At 39.8% G+C, this 22,176-nt stretch overlaps 1 protein-coding gene and 1 long non-coding RNA gene across 3 annotated transcripts in view; one reads left to right on the forward strand and one right to left on the reverse strand.

Moving 5' to 3' along the window:
- Positions 1–22,176, forward strand: part of maml3 (mastermind-like transcriptional coactivator 3) — a 267,593-nt gene that overhangs the window by 176,089 nt on the left and 69,328 nt on the right. The window lies entirely within an intron of this gene.
- On the reverse strand, positions 4,275–17,633 carry LOC115431041 (uncharacterized). The gene is made up of 3 exons (XR_003937051.1): positions 17,530–17,633; positions 16,096–16,098; positions 4,275–4,288 (listed from the first exon to the last, which is right to left on the reverse strand). It is a non-coding gene; the product is annotated as an uncharacterized LOC115431041 (long non-coding RNA).

A 22,176-nucleotide genomic window follows, 5' to 3' on the forward strand; every position in this document is an offset into this window, starting at 1 on the left:
GGAGCTTGAGAGCTTTCAAATAAGGCCAAATATGTGGTTGCCATAGAAACAGCTATATTGTTCTTGCTCAGATTATTATTATTATTATTATTATTATTATTATTATTTATTTTTATTTTATTTTATTTTTTTTTTTAGGCCCGAGCCGAGTAAAGCCAGCGCAGGGCCTATTGAGTCTGCAGTGGGCACATGGGGACAAAATCGACACTGTCGCGGTCACCTTTTTCTTTCTCCTGCGAAAATTGCATTAATTCTGACATACGAACACCGATTTGGCTCTAATTTGACTCAGTGGTACGTCTCGCAGGCCTACACCCATTCAAAGGAAGAAATTTAATTTTAGCTGCATAGCACCCCCTACACATTTACTTATACAAAAATTTCTTTAGTTTGGACATACAAACAAAGATCTGCGTCAAATTTGAATCAGTTGTCAATCTCCTAGGCCTACACCCATTCATCAGAAGACATTGAAATTTGGTGCTAGAGCGCCACCTGCTGAACGACAGACATACTTCTACTGGACGTGCCCGTGGTGAGGGCCTTTAGATGCCGCTTGTGGCTTTAATTTTTTTTTTTTCTTCTCCTGCTCTTTGAGCTCAAATTTGACCCCCTGAACATTTACAAAAACTCACCAAATTTTGCCCAAAATTCAGAAGTGCGAGAAATTTAATTTACATATAGGTTTCGTAGATGTCGGTAAAGAAATGTTGCTGCAGTGCCCCCTTGAAACGTGGATATGTATTACGCCAATGGGAGCACGTCCAACGTAGAGTTTTTCGTAGAGCCACGAAAATCGGTACACGGATTCATCTTGAGGACACAAACAAAAAATATTATTATGGCCACGCCCCAAAACCAACCCTTAGTCGGCCATATTGGATTGAAATTTCCAAAATGCTGAGTCAGCGTTTTCGCTGACGTCATATTTTAACTATCTCCTCCTTGGCCGTTTGGCCGAATGAGCTCAAAATCGGTGTACAGTATCTAGAGAAGTGGGAAATCAAAAGTTAGCCAAGTTCTTGGGACTGGTGTCACCGTTTTTGTGTGACGACATTGCAAACTTTGCAAAGTTTCTTCGTGAATTTACCATTACAAAAATTGCTTCAGCCCAGACATACAAACACCAATTTGGCTCAAATTTGACTCAGACGTCTATCTCCCAGGCCTACACCCATTTTTTTTTTTTTTTTTTTGTTTAGATATATTTATTAAAGTAAATTTCAAATATAGAATACACACAGGTATTCAAACATAAAAAAAAAAAAAATAAAAATAAATCAAACAAAACCCACTTAACCCTCCCAAACCCCTTGCTGTCACCAATCTATATGCATATACAATATGGCACTGTAAATATAAATAAAGTCACATATCAAGGTGTTACAAATACATCTTGACTTGTTAAGGGCCTTGTACATGAGTCATAGGATTGTCAAAGAAGATTAAAAAAGATTTCCAGACTTTATGAAACTTCTGTTCAGATCCACGTAATGTATATCGGATTTTTTCGAGTTTAAGGTTGGAGATCACATCTCTGACCCAGTGTCCAACAGAGGGTGGGGCAGGTTCCTTCCATCTTGTAAGAATAAGGCGACGTGCCAAAAGAGTAGTGAAGGCGACCACCTTGAGTCCTCCTGCGGGTAACTGCGGCCTTCCAGGAACGATACCAAACAGTGCAGTTAAAGAGTCAAGGGGGATCGTAACTCCTCGTATATTAGTAAGCGCTTCAAAAATACTCCTCCAATAGTGTTCAAGACTGGAACAGGACCAGAACATGTGTAACAGTGTTGCTTCATTTGTTTTGCATCTATCACAGGTAGAATCAATTTGGGGAAACATTTTAGTCAGTTTGGACTTTGACATGTGTGCCCGATGAACAATCTTAAACTGAATTAAAGAATGACGTGCGCATATAGAGGACGAATGAATCTGCTTCAAAACCGCAGTCCATACCTCTTCACCTATTGTCACCTGTAGGTCTTTGCTCCACAATTGTCGTGTTTTCCCATTGAGAGGATGAGATATAGCAGACATTCTCCTCATTATAAAAGAAATGGCACCCTTTTTCTTCAGATCAAAGGTAAAGACATCATCTAAAATGGTAATATTCGGCTTGTTTGGAAAATCTACTATAGTGTTCTTCACATAATGCCTGACTTGGAGATACCTGAAGAAATGTGATGCTGTAAGATTAAATTTCTGTGCAAGCTGATCAAAAGAGGCAAATATGCCTTGCATGAATAGGTCCCCTAAGCATTTGATACCTTTGCTGTGCCAGACAGCAAATGTGCTATCAAGCAGCGAAGGTTTAAAAAAGTGATTGTGTGCAACAGGGCCAAAAAGACAACTTTCCTGTAATTTGTAATGTTTCCTGAATTGAGTGTATATCTTCAGTGAATTGTTAACCATTGGATTGGAACTACACACACCTGTCTCAGATATGGGCATGGAAGAGGCTAGAAGAGCAGGCAGAGATACAGACCTACAAGAGTCCTTTTCCATGCAAACCCATGTGGGACAAGTCTTACCAGAGTTATAGTGAACCCAAAAGGTTAAACAGTGCAAATTAGCAGCCCAATAATACATTTTAAAGTTTGGGAGAGCCATGCCTCCATCTCTTTTTGGCTTTTGCAAGATATCTCTACGTAAACGTGGTTGCTTCCCATTCCAAATATACACAGAGATAATTGCATACAATTTCTTAAAGTAGCTCCCAGGAATGAACACAGGCAAACTTTGGAATACATATAAGTACTTTGGGAGGACCATCATTCTAATTGCATTGACCCTGCCAATAAGTGAAATTGGAAGTGAGGACCAGGCAGCCAACTCCTGTTTTGTTTGAGTAAGAAGACTCCCAAAGTTTTGTTCAAACAGGTCTGAAAAGGCTTTGGTCACCGTTATACCAAGATAAGTAAAACTGTCCAGAGTTATTTTAAACGGAATCTGAATACTCTTTAATGCAAGGCTGGTAATATTAAGCAGCATCAATTCACTTTTTTGCAGGTTCAACTTGTAACCAGACACTCTCCCAAACTCTTCTAACAAGGTGATAATATGTGGAATTGTAGACTCAGCTTTTGATACATATAAAAGAAGATCATCAGCGTAAAGAGATAACTTGTGCTCCGCATTTCCCCTAGTGATGCCGGTAATCAGACTGTTATCCCTTATAGCTATAGCTAAGGGTTCGATCGCTAAAACAAACAAAAGTGGGCTTAATGAACAGCCCTGCCTTGTTCCACGGTAAAGATTAAAAGGTTTGGAGTAAAGATTGTTGGTCAGGATCATGGCTGAGGGACATGCATATAAAAGTTTAACCCACGAAATAAAAAATGGTCCAAATCTGAATCTAGTTAGGGTTTCAAAGAGAAAGTTCCATTCTACCCTATCGAATGCCTTCTCTGCATCCATAGAGAGAAGGCATTCTGAAGTAGACTGACAGGGGGAATACATAATGTTGAATAGTCGTCTAATGTTAAAGAAAGATGGTCGCCGTTTAACAAATCCGGTTTGATCTGTGGAGATTATACTGGGTAATACGTCCTCAAGTCTGCTGGAAAGTATTTTTGTTAAAATTTTATAGTCTGAGTTAAGCAGAGAGATTGGCCTATAGGAGGCACAATCCAACGGGTCTTTATTTTTCTTTGCCAAGAGTGTTATAACTGCCTGATTTAGAGTAGGAGGAAGCTGGCCTGACATAAAGGAGTCAGCATATGTTTGTGTCAAAATTGGGGATAACTGACTACCAAAAGCGTGATAGAATTCGTTAGGTAAGCCGTCGGGGCCTGGGGATTTGTTAGTTTTTAGTGACTTGATAGCAGCAATTACTTCTTCCTGTGATATTGGGTTATCCAAAACTGAAGCCTGTTCTGGGGATATAGTCGGAATGTCCAAGTTTTGAAGAAAACTATTAATGAGGGCACAACTTGGATTGCATGCAGTGTAGAGCTTGGAGTAAAAATCTTTGAAAGCATTATTTATCTCTTCTTGCTTAGTAACCACTTCCCCATTTTGTAATTTTACCCCATTAATTGGCTATTTAGCCCTCGCACCCCTCAACTGTCTGGCCAAAATCTCCCCAGCTTTATCACCATGTTCATAGGTTACACTTCTGTTCTTAAGCAACAAGTTTTCTGCCTGATAAGAGGTGAGTAGGTCATACTCAGTTTTAAGTTTAAGGCGCTCTTTGTCTAAATCAGGAGATGGGGCCTGAGCATTACTTGCATCAATATATGCTATTTTCTTGGCTAATTTCATTTGTGCTTGTTTGGCAGTTTTGTTCCTGTTAGCAACATAGGATATAATTTGCCCTCTTATAAAGGTTTTAAGGGTCTCCCAGACAGTAGAGATAGATACATCTGAAGTAATGTTAACTTCTAAAAAGAAATGTATTTCTTCTGACAAGAACTTAACAAAATTATTATCAGACAGTAACAAAGAATTAAACCTCCAGTGTCTCCTATTGTTTCTCACTCCAGGTAAATTCAAAGCCAAGACCAGAGGAGCATGGTCTGAAATTAAGATGGTTTGGTATTCACATGTATGAGCAAATTGAGTAAGTTTATTGTCAATAAAAAAATAATCTATCCTGCTATATGTGTGATGGACGTGGGAATAAAAAGAGAATTGTTTATCCTGGGGATGAAGAAATCGCCATATATCAGAGATACCGTATTCCGCTAAAATGGTCTGCATATAAAAGGCTGCTTTTGTTAAAACACTGCCTGGTCTATTAGATGATTTGTCCAATGTAGGATCCATACATAAATTAAAGTCCCCTCCCATTATAAGAAAATGTGAGTTCAAATCAGGGAGATGTTTAATGATGCGCTGAAAAAACAGGGGATCGTCAAAATTGGGAGCATAAATATTAACTAGTGCAACTTTAATACTGTGAAGTAAGCCTGTGACTATAACATAGCGGCCGTTAACATCTACCACAGATGTAGAGTGACTAAATGGCACATCTTTATTTATTGCTATGGCAACTCCCCTTGCTTTTGCCTGGAAAGAAGAATGAAAAAGTTGTCCCACCCATCCTGTTTTCAATCGTAAGTGGTCTGAATTTTTAAGATGAGTCTCTTGTAAAAACGCTACCCCAACCTTTAACTGTTTCAAATGTGACAAGACCTTCTTTCTCTTAATAGGGTGATTTAATCCCTTAACATTCCAGCTAATAATATTAAGACCACTACTCATTTAGGGTTACAAAAAATAAAATAAAATCCAACAGAAATGATCCTACAGTAACCAGTGCCATATAACACAAGTACATCAATGCAAACACCATAAAAATAATAAAGCAAAACAAAAACATCAATGGTGACAGCAAAGCAAACAAACAAAATCCCACCTCGCCCAAAAAGGTGACTCTAGCTGCTAAAACAAGCAACACACCTTCCCTATCTAATCTAACATCTTCCAGACTGAACTAAACTATTACTCTAGCACTCCCTTATTCCTATAAGAGGCATACAATGGCCCCATTGCATTGAATCAAGAACAAAAAAAAAAAAAGTTATATTTGCAAACCACATAGATCGGATTAAACATATAGGTCAGGTAGAATAACTAATTAATAATAATCATGGTATGTATTGACCATCATCCACGTCTGATGCAACCTGACCAATACTGAAAAAAAAAACAAAAAAACCTACACCCATTTATTAAAAGAAATTGAAATTTCGCACTATAGCGCCCCCTACAAATGTACATTTACAAAAATGACATTAGTTCGGACATACGAACACCGATTTGGCTCAAATTTGACTCAGACATCTGTCTCCCAGGCGTACACCTACTTGTCAAAAGAAACTTAAATTTCACACTACAGCGCCCCCAACAAGTTTTTAAAATTTTTTTTTAATTAAAATTGCTTCAGTTCGGACATACGAACACCAATTTGGCTCAAATTTGACTCAGACGTCTATCTCTCAGGCCTACACCCATTTATCAGAAAAATTTGAAATTTGGCGCTATAGCGCCCCCTACAATTTTACCTTTACAAAAATTACTTCACGTCAGACATACAAACACCAATTTGGCTCAGATTTGAATCAGTTTTCAATCTCCAAGGCCTACACCCATTTAACAAAAGAAATTACCATTTTGCTCAATAGCACCCCCTACAAATTTACTGTCATGAAAATTGTATTAATTCGGACATACGAACACTGATTTGGCTCAAATCTGACTTAGTGGTACATCTCGCAGGCCTACACCCATTCAACGGAAGAAATTTAATTTTAGGTTCCTTCTCCATAGCGCCCCCTACAGATTTATTTTTACAAAAATTTGTCCAGTTCGGACATACGAACACTGATTTGTCTCAAATTTGAGTCAATTGTCAATCTCCCAGGCCTACACCCATTCATCAGAAGACACAAAATTTGGGGCTAGAGCGCCACCTGCTGAACGATGGACATACTTCTACTGGACGTGCCCAATGGCCAGGGCCTTTGGATGCCGCTTGCGGCTTTAATTTTTTTTTTTCTTTCTCCTGCGGTTTGAGCTCAATTTTGACCCCCTGAACATTCACGAAAACTCACCGAAGTTTTCCCAAAATTCAGAAATGTGCAAAATATAATTTACACATAGGTTTCGTAGATGTCGGTAAAGAAATGTTACGGCGGCGCCCTCTTGAAAAGTGGAAATTCATTACGTCAATGGGAGCATGTCCAACGTAAAGTTTGTCGTAGAGCCACATAAATTGGGACACAGATTCATCATGAGGAGACAAACAAAAAATATTATTGTGGCCACGCCCCTAAATGAACCAGAAGTCAGCCATATTGGATTGAAATTTCCAAAATGCTGAGTCAGCGTTTTCGCTGACGTCGTATTTTAACTATCTCCTCCTTGGCTGTTTGGCCAAATGAGCTCAAAATTGGTGTACACTATCTAGAGAAGTGGGGCATCAAAACTAAGCCAAATTTTTTGGATCAGTTTTACAGTTTTTCTGCAAGGAGGTCGCAAAGTTTGCAAAGTTTTGTCAGAAATTTGCCTTTACAAATCTTTCTTCAGTTTGGTCATACAATCACTGATTTGGCTCAAATTTGAATCAGACATCTATCTCCCAGGCCTACAGCCATTTATTGAAAGAAATTTAAATTTTGCACTTTAGCGCCCCCTACAAATGTACATTCACAAAAATGACATCAGTTCGAACATACGAACACCGATTTAACTCAAACTTGACTCAGACATCTGTCTCCCAGGCCTACACCTATTTGTCAAAAGAAATTGAAATTTCGCACTACAGCGCCCCCTACAAGGTTTTTTAAATTTTTTTTATTAAAATATCTTCAGTTCAGACATACGAACACCGATTTGGCTCAAATGTGACTCAGACGTCTATCTCCCAGACCTACACCCATTTATCAGAAAAATTTGAAATTTGGCGCTGTAGCACCCCCTACAACTTTACCTTTACTATAATGGCTTCAGTTTGGACATACGAATACCGATTTGACTCAAATTTGAATCAGTTGTCAATCTCCAAAGCCTACACCCATTTATCAAAAGAGAATGCCATTTTGCTCAATAGCGCCCCCTACAAATTTACCTTCACAAAAATTGTATCAGTTCAGACATACGAACACCGATTTGGCTCAAATTTGACTCAGTGGTACATCTCGCAGGCCTAAACCCATTCAGTGGAAGAAATTGAATTTTGGCTCCATAGCACCCCCTACAGATTTATTTATACAAACTTTTGTTCAGTTCGGACATACGGACACTGATTTGTCTCAAATTTGAGTCAATTGTCAATCTCCCAGGCCTACATCCATTCATCAGAAGACATAAAATTTGGTGCTACAGCGCCACCTGCTGCATGATGGACATACTTGTGCTGGACGTTCCTGTGGCGAGGGCCTTTAGATGCCGCTTGCGGCTTTAATTCTTTACTTTAAGTCACTTGTTTTATTGAATTAATTAAAAACTCAAATGATTTTGATTGCCTAGTAAAATGCACAGAAAATTAGCAGATCTATACATCTGAAAAGCTGAAATGAGAAAATACTTGGGTTTACTGCTGTAAAACAAATGTCAGTAATATTATTGCATTTTATCATTTGTGAGAGATTTAGGTACACTGGGGATTTGGATACACAGAAGGGGAAAGTCCTTTTTTTTTAGACTTCATGTTCCTCAATAAAAAAGAACACAAAATAAATAAAACCCAAAAAGCTTGAAAACAAAGCTTTTCACAGAGGTCCACTAGAGACCAACTACAACTGTTAGATATCAGGAAATTTAGTATGTTAATTGTACATGACCTTGGCTTAGGTGGTGCTTATACTCACTTGGCATCTAAACCTTCAAATGGGAGGGAAAACCTTGAATCTGACCTGCAATGAGAAAATCTACAGCATCTCTGCTGTACAACATCTTTTTTTATAAAACTGTTTTATACTGGTTCAACAAATATTAAAACATAACAACTGATAAATAGTTTCTTCACACTGTACAGACTGTAGAGTATGACCTTGGCTTAGGTGGTGCTTATACTCACTTGGCATCTAAACCTTCAAATGGGAGGGAAAACCTTGAATCTGACCAGCAATGAGAAAATCTACAGCATCTCTACTGTACAACATCTGTTTTATAAAACTGTTTTATACTGCTTCAACAAAAATTAAAACATAACAACTGATAAATAGTTTCTTCACACTGTACAGACTGTAGAGTGAATGACTTTGTCATCTTCACTATATAAAGTCACACATCTATAGGCAGTGTAAAATCAATAGTACACTGTCTTTTAAAATTGTCCATGTATTTCCAGTTGTATGTAAATATCTCCATTTTCAGTAGTGCTTTAGTTTTAGCCTCTCTGAAGAAATACTTCAGAGATACACAACCTTGAAGACTCTAAACAAAAAAAAAAACAGGTATCATCCTGGTCTAAAGACACCAAACAGCAGCTCAATCATCCCCATTGGCTTCCACTACATGTCTATACAATGAAGTTAGATAAGTTGCTTCAACAGTGCAGACATGAGAAGAGACTGTTATGAAATGCGTAAACAGCTTAGACTTGGTGCAGGTACTCTATTTTTGCTACATGGCTGTCACATGATTTCTTTAGTCTCATGATTTTGGTCTATCTATGAGTAGTATAACATGCTTTGTGCTGGCAGTGTACACAGTTCGGCAAAGAAGATGTGTATTTTCTGACCTTCGTCTGTTTTTGTTGAAGGTAAGCACTAAAACACGTTGTCATTCTGCTTATCCCTCCCTCTTACTTTGCCCTCCCTTTCTTCAAGTCTTTCTTCCTCCTTCATGCCTTCCCCACCCCCTCCATCCACTCTTTTGTTGTAGTTTTTCGCAAGAAGGCAGAAAATCTGCTTACCTTACACACAGGGATGTTTGCTAGTCTCACACAAAGTTCAAACTGCTTTGGAAAGCACAGATTTACCTGCACCGTTAACAACAAACCAGTGTGTGTGCTAGTGTGCGTGCATATATCCACTGCTGTGTCTTTGTATATTTGCGTGTACATCACAGGATTCTTTTGCCTGTGTATTTATGAGGACAGATGCCTTAAGAGTAGAAGGACCAGATCTACCAAGGATCCAATTTGTGTGTACTAATTTGCATATGCATTCTAGGATTTTGTGTGTGGGGTTGAACCATGGTTTGTGGGTGATTTACTAAGAGGGACTGCGCAAATGACAACAGGTGCAAAGTCTTGGAGACCGCCCTGTTTAAATTAGGATTTTGCGTGCACTACTAGTTGTTGTCATGGAGACAATACACTGGAAAAAGTGTTCTGGGATCTGCCAGCACTAATGGTCACCATGTGCTGGAACGATCGAGACGCAAGGAACGTTGCGAGGAGTTTTGTCATAGAAGGTATTGCATGACTCCTTTTGACTGGCCCCAAATCACTCCCTAGTTCATCTAGAAGTTCTAAAATGGTATTGCTGGGCAGTGGCGTCGGATTCAGTTTAGAGATGGGGAGGCCATGGGGTTTGTTGAATTGAATGACTGTCACGTGCATATAATTTTGTCACACTGTAGCCTAATGTCGGTGAAAATTCGTAATCACAATCTTCAGATCGACAGGAAAAGTAGCCTTCGCTACAAGAGCCCCATAACAGTGTGTGTTGGAGGGGGCCTACGTGTCAATTATTTTTCCTTCCGTCATTCCAAAAATGTTCACATGAGGCTGAAAAATGTGTTCTCTGCGTCTTGTTTCATCATTTTGATGTCTCCTTGCAACAGCAACCTCAGCCATGTGTGCGCAATTACGCATACAAACTGTACGCACCTCCCTTTGAGACATGTTAAATAAAGGCACAATTTCTATAAACAAAATTGCTTTCAGGTCTGATAAATCATGGTAAATTTCTGAAGAAACTTTACAAAGTTTGCGACGTCATCACACAAAAACAGTGAGACCGATCCAAAAAAATTCGGCTAACTTTTGATGCCCCACTTCTCTAGATACTGTACACAAATTTTCAGCTCATTTGGCAGAACGGCCAAGGAGGAGATAGTTAAAATACGTCAGCAAAAACGCTGACTCAGCATTTTGGAAATTTCAATCCAATATGGCCGACTAAGGGTTGGTTTAGGGGCGTGGCCATAATAATATTTTTTTGTTTGTCTCCTCATGATGAATCTGTGTACCGATTTTCGTGGCTCTACAACAAACTTTACGTTGGACGTGGTCCCATTGGCGTAATGTATATCCACTTTTCAAGGGGGCGCTGTCGCAACATTTCTTTACCAACATCTACGAAACCTATATGTAAATTCAATTTCTCGCACTTGTGAATTTTGGGCAAAATTTGGTGAGTTTTCGTAAATGTTCAAGGGGTCAAATTTGAGCTCAAAGAGCAGGAGAAGAAAAATAAATTTAAAAAAATAATAATCTGAGCAAGAACAATATAGCCGTTTCCGTGGCAACCACGTATTTGGCCTTATTTGAAAGCTCTCAAGCTTCCCCACATATCTGTGGGGTCAGAGGTCACGTGTCGTGCACTTACACCCACGTGACTGACCCCGACTGGGCATCACTCATTGACTCCCATTCATTCTGAGCAGGTGTAAATATGTGATTTGTGCACATGTCATGTACATCGTCGGAAAGGTCTCAGTGCCGTGAATGTGAATATGTGTGAGAGTGGTGACAGTGGCAAAAGGCGACCACGTCGCTGGCGATTTCGTCCCCATGCGCCCACTGCAGACTCAATAGGCCCTGCACCGGCTTTACTCGGCTCGGGCCTACTAAGACAAAAATAAATAAATAAAAATAATAAGAATCTGAGCAAGAACAATATAGCCGTTTCCGTGGTAACCACGTATTTGGCCTTATTTGAAAGCTCTCAAGGTCCCCCACATGTCTGTGGGGTCAGATGTCACGTGTCGTGCACTTACACACACGTGACTGACCCAGAGTGGGCGTGGCCCATTGACTCCCATTCATTCTGAGCAGGTGTAAATATGCGATTTGTGCACATGTCATGTACATCTTCAGAAAGGTCTCAGTGCCGTGAATGTGAATATGTGTGAGAGTGGTGACAGTGGCGAAAGGCCACCGCGTCACTGGCGATTTCGTCCCCATGCACCCACTGCAGACTCAATAGGCCCTGCGCCGGCTTTACTCGGCTCGGGCCTAAAAAAAACCCTGCAGACTCAATAGGCCCAGCGCCGGCTTTACTCTAGCACCAGTTTCTTTTGACAGATAGGTGTAGGTCTGGGAGACAGATGTCTGAGTCAAATTTGAGCCAAATCGGTGGTCGTATGTCCGAACTGATGTCATTTTTGTAAATGTACATTTGTAGGGGGCGCTATAGGGCAAAATTTCAATTTCTTTTAATTAATGGGTGTAGGCCTGGGAGATAGACATCTGATTCAAATTTGAGCCAAATTGGTGTTCGTATGTCTGAGCTGAATCAATTTTTGTAATGGTAAATTCCCGAAGAAACTTTGCAAAGTTTGCGACATCGTCACATAAAAACGGTGACACCGATCCCAAAAATTCGGCTACCTTTTGATGCCCCCCTTCTCTAGATACTGTACACCAATTTTGAGCTCATTTGGTCAAACGGCCAAGGAGGAGATAGTTAAAATACGACGTCAGCAAAAACACTGACTCAGCATTTTGGAAATTTCAATCCAATAAAAAAAAAAAAATTAAAAAAATAAAATTAAAAATAAACAATATAGCCGTTTCCGTGGCAACCATGTATTTGGCTTTATTTGAAAGCTCTCGAGGTCCCCCACATGTCTGTGGGGTCGGATGTCACGTGTCATGCACTTACACACATGTGACTGACCCCGACTTGGCGTGGCCCATTGACTCCCATTCATTCTGAGCAGGTGTAAATATGCGATTTGTGCACGTCATGTATATCTTCGGAAAGGTCTGACTGTCATGAATGTGAATATGTGTGAGAGTGGCGACAGTGGTGAAAGGCGACCGCGTCACTGGCAATTTCATCCCCATGCACCCACTGCAGACTCAATAGGCCCTGGGCCGGCTTTACTCGGCTCGGGCCTAACTATCATGCAGAAAATTCAAAGGAAGAACAATCAGCATGAAACACAGGTCTTGGAAAAAATTAAGACACCAAATTTAAATGAAACAGTTAAATATTGCAACATTCATTTCCATAAATTGACAACTGGTCAAAATAATATAAATTATAATGCAAGGAAAACAAATTTATAACATCATCTTCCTAAAATAATTGCCTACATAATTTTTTTTAAAGATTTTTCAGGTAACACACAAAACTTAACTACTTAAACATGGGGAGAAGATAGGCAAAAAAGTCATTTTTGTCAAAAAATGACTTGGGCAATTATTTTCGGACTGTGACAGTATTCATTTTTGAATGAACTTCTGTTTTGAATGGCATACTCTACATCAGTTTTTCTACTTTGCTCTTAGATGTTTTATGCAACTTATGCTCAGAGATGGTGGGATTTTTCAAATCAATGCATTGGCAAGTGCCCAACTGAAAAAGGGTTAATTACATGAAATCTGTGATTCATCACTTCTACCATCTTTGCATTAGTTAAAATGTATTTCTTTATACATAATTATTTGTGCAGCCCCTATCCCTTTATTATTTTTGAAATACCATCAATAATTTATGACCAGTGTTGTAAAACTGAGTAGCAGTTTGAGTCTTCCTCTCTAAAGGAGAAATCCCAGCACGTCTGTCATCATGGCCATTTCATGGAGTTAGGTGTTTCAGAAAAGTGTGTAAACACACAGCTACAGTAAATCACAAAAACCACAATTAATTTTGGTTAATGAACTACTGCCCCAGTTTATTTATCTTTAACCACCGTGTGCTAAATCTCTGACTATCTGGGCAAAAAAACTGCATGTTCTGGAGATTGTTTGACCAACGGTGGTCTCTAGACTACTCCATTACCCCATAAAAACGGGTCCAGCTTAGCCGGGCCGCTACCAGCGGAGAGTCACTTAATTCAAATTGTCAACTTACCATTTATGTTTCAGATGGAAGAACCAACACAAGAGAAAATGAAGAATTCACCAAAAAGAAGGGTTGAGGTTTAAAAAGTTAAAACAAAGCATGATGTATTGCTTCAGGCAAAAATAGAAAAAATACAAAAATGTGAAAATCAAAAAGAAGTCAGTTATTAAGTAGTATCTCTTATGACGAACTCCCAAAATCTACTTCTCCTAAGAGTCTCCTTCATTACATTTTATAGTCTTTTTTCACTTTGAAGACTCCTGTGTTCAGTTACTCCCATATTTGGTACATAAGTTCAACATACACATATGACTGGTTGACAGTTGTTGCTATGTAAAACACGTCAGAAATATGTCAATCAGTCCACGGGAGGTGACTCTAAGAAAACACACATTTGAAAGTTCACTTAAGTTTAACAAGTGCATTGGACGTCTGTCAATCACAACTTGGTTTGACATCTGCACGAAGAGTTCAGCTTTAGATAGCATAGCTTAACCACAAAGAGCTTCATTAGGTACTCCTTGGTCTAACTCTTACACGAGGAGGCTAGCATTTTCTTGACCACAGAAAGTCCCTAAGTTCGTAATCTAATTTTTCTGCTTGGCTTACTTTACCACAAAAACTTTCCAAAGCTGCAAAGTAGGATCTATTTCGTAGAACCCGACCTTTTCTCCACGTTCAGCACACACAGGTGTGAGTTTCAACTTAACCACACACAACACACGAACCTAACCTTTCACTGACTGTTCAGTACAAATAAGATAAAAATACAAAATACAGATACAAAATATAAATCAGAATATAACCATAACCATAGCAAAATAAAACACTCATCAAGCAAAACAACTTATAATATTTCATTTCTTCTTTTCCTTTTTGGTTCATACATTTTCTCTTTTGTTTTTTATATTGAAATTAAATTTGGTCATCTGGCATCTTTGAGCAAGACCAGAGTCTTACAAGTGTAACGAGACAGAACAGGAACAAAGGTTTAAGGTGAAGTCCAGGTCATTTGATCAGCATTTACAGCAAAGCCAAGTCTATTCAAGTAGCATCTAGTTCAGACTTCAAATCTCCTCAGCAGTGTCTTTGTTAGCAATGCAATTCTTACTTGTCTGCCTATGGATGATGGGTAGTGCACCCCCCTTCCAGACTGCTCCCGCATCTCTGACAGCCCCAAGATTAGCAGCTTGGACAGCAACGGTGACACTGAATGTTCTAAATGATCCACCTGAGATGAAAAAGAAAGCAGGAGGGTAAAGCACACTGTACCGTCCAATGATAGTGTCGAGCCTTTATCACAAACTCAGTGAAGTTGTAGCACTGTTGCTATCCTAAAGCCTCCAGACAGGTAAATTAATGTCAGTCATTCCCTGTCTCCCTGCTGAGAAAAGAAAAGAGAAAGGAGGATTAAAAAGGACTGTTTTCTTTAAAAATGCACTTTGCTCTCTACCAGCTTGGATTCAGCTCATTAGCACTGTTTTGTTTCCATAGTGCTTTCTTGCACAAGTTTTATTTTGTTGTGATAGCAATAATTTCCTTTATGTTTGACTTTATAGTTGTGTGAACACAGTTGGCATGAAATACAACATAATAATGTAATGGAGTCTGGCGTAGAATCAAAACAGAAATTATTATAGACATATAGACAGCAGGAAAGTTAGAGTGTAGGTTCTCATGAAGGGTGTTGGTGTGTTAGGCTTTGGGGGGTGGCTGTGTACTATGACTGTTGTGCACTGTTGGAAATCCAGGTACCTATTTCAATATTCTGTAGCCCACTTAAGCAGGAAAACTGGCCATTAGAAAATAGTTCAGTACATAGTGTTGCTGGTAGTGTTGTGTCTGTCTTAGTTGTGACATATGGCAATACATTATACATCACATGACAACAGAAAAATTTCTAATCTTCCACACTGTGCTATCATGTATACCACCGTGAAAAAAATAATGTGGGCATTTTGCATTCTTTCTACATGGCATAGATGCTATCAGGAGGTATGAAGGAAACTAGAGGTGTAAATATTCCCCAATACAAATCAGAAACCCATCTTAGCTGAAGATTTGAGTTAATGGATATTGAGGTCCCGGAATCACTCAAATGCCGCTTTTTTCCACAGCCTGTTATAGGTAAACTCACCTTAGCTTGGCATAGCTTGAATCAGTTTAGCCACCAACATGTTGGATTTCTACTGTAGGTGTACTCCCCTGGTGTAGCAGGTTGTACAGCATAAACTACTGTGACATCATCTTCAGTGCTACTGCAACTCTGAGCAATGCAACATTGGAGGAGAAGTAAAGTTAAGGTGAGAATATAGTTGTTTAGCATTAAACCTGTGGTCAATATATGGAGACAGAGCCAACTTGAAAATTTTCTCTGGCATTTCCAGAGATTTCCCACCAGCCCACATTGTGATATGATGACATATATCTAGTGATGCGGTAACGATTCTAAATCAACCAGTCTGTAACCTGCATGTATTTACATCACATTTAGTATCCGTTTGGCTCACTTGCATCCTCAGTGAAGGTGATACTACAAATAGTATTTGATGGTCTCAGCATGTAATACTTTGTGGCATTTAGTGACAAACTTGCAAATTGGTGGCTGCAAATGCACTTTAACAACCTCGTTACAGGATGTATTGTTGAAGTCAATGTTAGTTTTATCTGTTGAGCTTTTTTTAGTTAAGGGGTATTAACTCTGAGCCACAGTCAGACATAGTAGGTGACAGTAGTACACCATAACACTAGATATCCCCCATTATATTCTGTGTATATTTTGCTGTCCTACTGTGCCACTAGAAATTTGGCATTGCAGCATGGTGGACACATACACTGAATTTACAAAACAGTTACTGTATCAGGAGATGTACTGTTACCACATACACTGTACAATGATGGAAGTCTTTGACCATATTATCCATCCATAATACCTGAAGTCTTTATACCCTGTGGTTTACAGGAGAGAAGCTCTCCACTCTAAATCCAGAAATTCTAAATACCTGGTTTACACCCTTTTAAAATATGTTCAGTTATGTAGGCTAATCCACAACAGCCGCTGAGTACTGCGGATTGTGCATCCACTCAGCAGTAGGAAGGTAATAGACTACAGATCATGCTGACAGTATCATTCACAAGACTATTTCTGGGCGTTAGAGGTTATATGTTTCTGTCTGGAGAGACCAAGACCCAGTCCCATAGACAGAAACACGAATGAGCCACCATCAGTCTTCAGTAACTGTTTGACACCTGGGCTCCAGGCTCACTGCTATTTCACATCACACACAAGGGCACCAGGGTCTCTCTTGACCTGTTTCAGACACTAGTGTTGCACACATACACATACAAATAAATGTGTCACTATGTCATTTTTTAAGACCTGGAATAGAGATGTTGCTGCTGACCAGGTGTCATTTGGTTGCAAAATAAACACAAGAATAGATTAGGTGAAGCTCAAATGTGATTTTTCACTTCATCCATCACAAGTTAGCTTTTCTTTTCTTTTTCTCTTGTATGTATGGATGAGTAACTAAAATATATTGCAAAGTTAGGAAACCTTATCCATGTTCCCAAACCCTTTAAGACGGGCCATTTCACTTTGGCCATTATTCAACAAACCGGAAGTATTAGCTTGTATCATGTAAGGTTTAGAGTTAGGTTCAGTAACATACCTACCTGCCAAAGTGATTTAGGGATTTTTTTGACTAGAGGATTTTTTTTCACCAGAAATGGATGTCTTGTTTTGTTTTTTGTGCTTAGCTCCTACCTCTACATAGATAACAGTCTGAGGGTGAATATTTATTGATTCATCATAGTTAATGTAGTGTAAAAGTGTTATTATAGTTTTAAGCATATTTATCAGTTTCCCTTTTATATTATTATACCTCCACTCAGGCATATAGTGATACCAGGAATTCTGTCCATCTGAGATTTTTGTCCATACATTTCTTTGATACTATTCACCACATTCTTTTCAAATTGGACGCATGTTCTTTACCACTTGGAGAGGTGCAGCGCACAGTTTGATGGCTGAAATTCAATTTTTTGATCTTGTGACAGGATATTCTGTTACATTATAAATCTTTCCAGGTGAGATGAGGCCTAGGCCAGGACAATAAAACATTCAGACATTTACAATAATTCATTGTCAGAATACAAATCCCTTAAAGCAGCATTTGACTTTCATCACTAAATTTTCTTCAAATTTGTAAAACCCGGGTGATAGCCTCCTTATCACTAATCCATAAGCCTTTCCGCGCTAACACACCAAAATCATTTCTCTCATGGTGAACAACTTTGAAGTGTACTCCATCACAAGCTGTCTGTTTGTTTACATACCAAACCGTCACTAGGGCCTTTTTGGAACTCCACGCAGCTGCAATATGGCCGCAGCAGTAACAAACACAGAAACGCTATCACTCGGGTTTTATAAATTTGAAGAAAAATTAGTGATGAAGTCATATGTTGCTTGAAGTTATCATAGGAATAACCAAGACTGCAGTCACATCTGCTAAACATGATGTATTCTGCACTTCATTCAAAAAGGGGCCCCATATTTTTTTTTTAAATTTCTCCTGTATGTTATTGATTTTAAAAATCAGTTGTTCATAGCTGGCTATTTTAGTCATTTCCCCCATCCATTCAATAAAAGGTACGGTATTATTAGTTTTCCAGTGCCTAAGTACTATGCTGTTGGATTTTTTTAATATATTTTTTTGAAAATTTCAACTTAGACAATTTGTCCATCCAATTTTTCTGACATTTTTCACCCGATTCTTTTCAAATCTGACACACATGTTCTTCACATGTGCTTTTATTTATTTATTTATTACACATTTTTGAAAAGTTTTGAAAAAGATTCAAATGAATCACTCGGTAGGCAGGGTATGAACAGTGTTGTGTTGGGCGTCTGGGTGGGGGTATTAGTAAGCACTGCTTACTTTTCTTCACTTGTATATCTTTTGACTTGGTGTTTGAGTCCAGTTTGTTTAGATTTTTGGTGAAAATCAAGGAGTTTTGTTTTCATTTTTTTAGGTTGTGGCTCAGATTTTATTTAATGTAATTTTTTTCTGTCATTTTTACAATGAGAAAAGTCTTGATTTACAGAGACTGAAAAGGGGAATGATGATGATGATGATGATGATCAAATGTAATTTACAAAACCATTGTTTATTAAAGCCATTTTATTCATGTTCACCATGTAGACCAACACTGGACCATAACAAAGCTGAGTTTACTTGCCATTCCGCCTCATTTTAGTTTGTCACATTGTCAACTTAAGTTTTTATTAAATATAAATTGATTAATCAATGATGACCGAAGCAGGAGCCTGGTTCGCATTGCCGGCAGTAAGTCAGACCTGTTCCAGGTGCATGTGGGACTCCAGCAGTGTCACCGGTTCTGTTCATAATTTTTATGGACAGAATTTCTAGGCGCAGCCAGGGGCCGGAGGGGGTCCGGTTTGGGGACCACAGGATTTCATCTCTGCTTTTTGCAGATGATGTGGATCATCTGGACCTTCAGCGTGCCCTGGGGCAGTTTGCAGCTGAGTGTGAAGCGAGCGGGATGAGGATCAGCACCTCCAAATCCGAGGCCATGGTTCTCAACCGGAAAAAGGTGGTTTGCCCTCTCCAGGTCGATGGGGAGTCTTTGCCCCAAGTGGAGGAGTTTAAGTATCTTGGGGTCTTGTTCACGAGTGAGGGAAGGCTGGAGCGTGAGATTGACAGTGATGCAGTCGTTGTATCGGTCAGTTGTGGTGAAGAAAGAGCTGAGCGGCAAAGCTCTCGATTTACTGAATCTATGTTCCTACCCTTACCTATGGTCATGAGTTTTGGGTCATGACCGAAAGGACAAGATCCCGGATACAAGCGGTCGAAATGAGTTTCCTCCGCAGGGTGGCTGGGCGCACCCTTAAGGCGGCCTTACACTGTGCGAGTTTAGAGACGATTTCTCACTCATGCGACTATTTCTGGGATCGGGCCCGATGTGCCTCTAATCGTGTGTCGTGCTTCGTACAGTGTACATGGGGTAAAGAGAAGCGATTAGCACCTCACGACCACCTCACGACCAGCAATCGTGTGTTCGCAAGGAAAACAGAACTGTTTGAAATCCTGCTCGCTCCTCGTGAATGTATTGTACTGTCAAAGCAGTGCCACGAGCCCATGGGCCTCAAATTCTCACACTGTGCATGCGCGAACTCTGACACGTACAGTAGCGTACAAGCTAACAGTAGCTGGCTATTGTCCTAGTGCAGTTTAGCTGTTGCAGCTTACCTCTAGTTCCTGCTGTAGGATTGACAGCCCATACTGTCCACGTCTGGCCAACCAATGCCTGCACCAAACACATTGTTGTCTTTTCTTCTTTTTTGATTCCTCACAGATAATGGCACATATTGCCAAAGCAGTTTGTTGGTTTTTGTTTAGCACTACCATTTCATGGCTCATGCCAATGCACAATCGTCTATGCACTTTTACGGATTCCTTGGTATTTTAACGTTGTATTTCCGGATACAACACTCCAACGTGTGGTGCGTCCTGTGGTGTATGGTCCTACAGCGTGAGCAGTCAGGTCGCATATGAGCGTCGGTCTGTACAGTGTGAGAACATGAATCATGAGCCTGACTGTACGACTGATTCGCACAGTTTGAGATGGAGCTGCGTGCAACGATCGAAATAATCGCACAGTGTATGGCCGCCTTTAGGGATAGGGTGAGGAGCTCAGTCACCAGGGAGGAGCTCGGAGTAGAGCCGCTGCTCCTCCGCATTGAGAGGGGCCAGCTGAGGTGGCTTGGGCATCTGTTTCGGATGCCTCCTGGACGCCTCCCTGGGGAGGTGTTCCGGGCATGTCCCACCGGGAGGAGACCTCGGGGAAGACCCAGGACACATTGGAGAGTCTATGTCTCTCGGCTGGCCTGGGAACACCTCGGGGTCCCCCCGGAAGAGCTGGAGGAGGAGTCTGGGGAGAGGGAAGTCTGGGCGTTCCTGCTTAGACTGTTACCCCCGCGACCCGGCCCCAGATAAACTGGAAGATAATGGATGGATGGATTAATCAGTTTGATTATTTGCTAAATTAGTGCTTAATGAAGTATCAGTAATGACAGAAGCTGATGCATTATAAGTAAATGGAGATAAAAAAAAATAAAAAATAAAAATTCTTTAAAAAATGTAAACTTTGACCTATTTTTCCCAAAATGTAAGGGCATCTATTCTGAGTCACTGACAATCTATAAACCCAATTTGGTGTTAATTCATCCAATAGTTTTGCTGCTACAGACATTTGAAATTTCACTCATTATAAGCAAATGGGGAAAAAAAGATTTTAAAAAATGATAGAAAATTTTTAACTTTGACCTACTAACAACAAACAAACCGAACCAAAAACAAAAAACCCTTGTCTCTCCCCTTTGGGGGCAGAGTAATAAAGTAATAAGTGTGCAGTAGGTGACATTGATAAGTGCAAGGGAGTGACATTGACATTTGCAAAAGTCTGTTCAGAGCAGATGAAATTTATGGTTTGATGTTCAGTGATTCAAATGTATTTTTTTAAGTATGATTTTGACTTACATGCTGAGTTTGTTATCTGTTTATTTCAGCAATGCTAAATGTGTGTGTTGTTTTTTAAGGAAATGGATGGTGACTTTATATCAGCCAGTTTATCACCTATTATCTTTTTTTTTTTTCCTCTGCAAAATATTGTTTTAGTTGCCTTTATTCAGTCAGTCAACTTCTAGGTTTTTCCTTTCAGTTAATGTCATCATTACTAGCTTTAATTTATCTTCATCATATATGACAACCCTATTAGCACCATAATCAAAGCTGCAGGGGAGATGAAAGAAAAGATGGCAACTACATAGAAAACATACTTGTGTCATGTGAGTTGTTTAGGACATTCAGTCTCCTGCATCCTACACACGTCTACACCCTTATTGTCCTGATTGCAAGGTATAGATGGAAAAAAATCAATCATTTAAGTGTGCATGCACACGATAGTTATTCCAGAGTCACTGCTCACTGGACCAGTGGTTTGCCACTAGCACATCTATTTGTTTTCCTACTCTGTTTCACCTTGACATGTACACCAGGCATGGGTTTATGACATTGTGTGTGTGTATCTGTGTGTTTGTGTGTGCCTTTCAGAAGGCAGGTTGGTATATGTTTCTCCCTCTTCTGTGGAAAGCAATCTCCCAGGTTGAGCTCATAAATCATAGTGGGGGGGCTGGAAATGGGGATGAAGATGGTGTTCATGTTTGCAACTGGGAGTGTGCGAGTCTTTCACTAACCTCATACCTGTCGTCAGGGTGTGTGCGTCTCCTCAGATGTTGTATTTGCTTTTCTTTTTTCTTGACGTCAAACATAGTGTCAGAGTCTTTGTCCATGACATGACCGATCCCTCTCATTCCCCACTGTATGGCCTGCCATTTCCTCCTTGTGGTGGGATTAGACCACAGGGTGCCCCATTGAAAATGACTAGCGATTTAGGGAACTAATGAGCTGTAATGGACAATGTGCCCTCAGACCAACAGTGATGCAGTCAGTCATAAGGCAAACTCCTCCCATTCCCGTCTGAAGTGTGAGATGAGAGAAACCTGTGATGTGTATGTGTGTAAGCCACAGACAGCCATGTCTGGCTTTGCTGATGACAACCTCAATGAGGTGACCTACCCACTCCGTCTTTCCTCTGTCTCTCTCTCTCTCCTTTCCTGTCT

This window comes from Sphaeramia orbicularis, chromosome 1 (assembly GCF_902148855.1).
Source record: "Sphaeramia orbicularis chromosome 1, fSphaOr1.1, whole genome shotgun sequence".
Lineage (NCBI taxonomy): Eukaryota > Metazoa > Chordata > Actinopteri > Kurtiformes > Apogonidae > Sphaeramia > Sphaeramia orbicularis.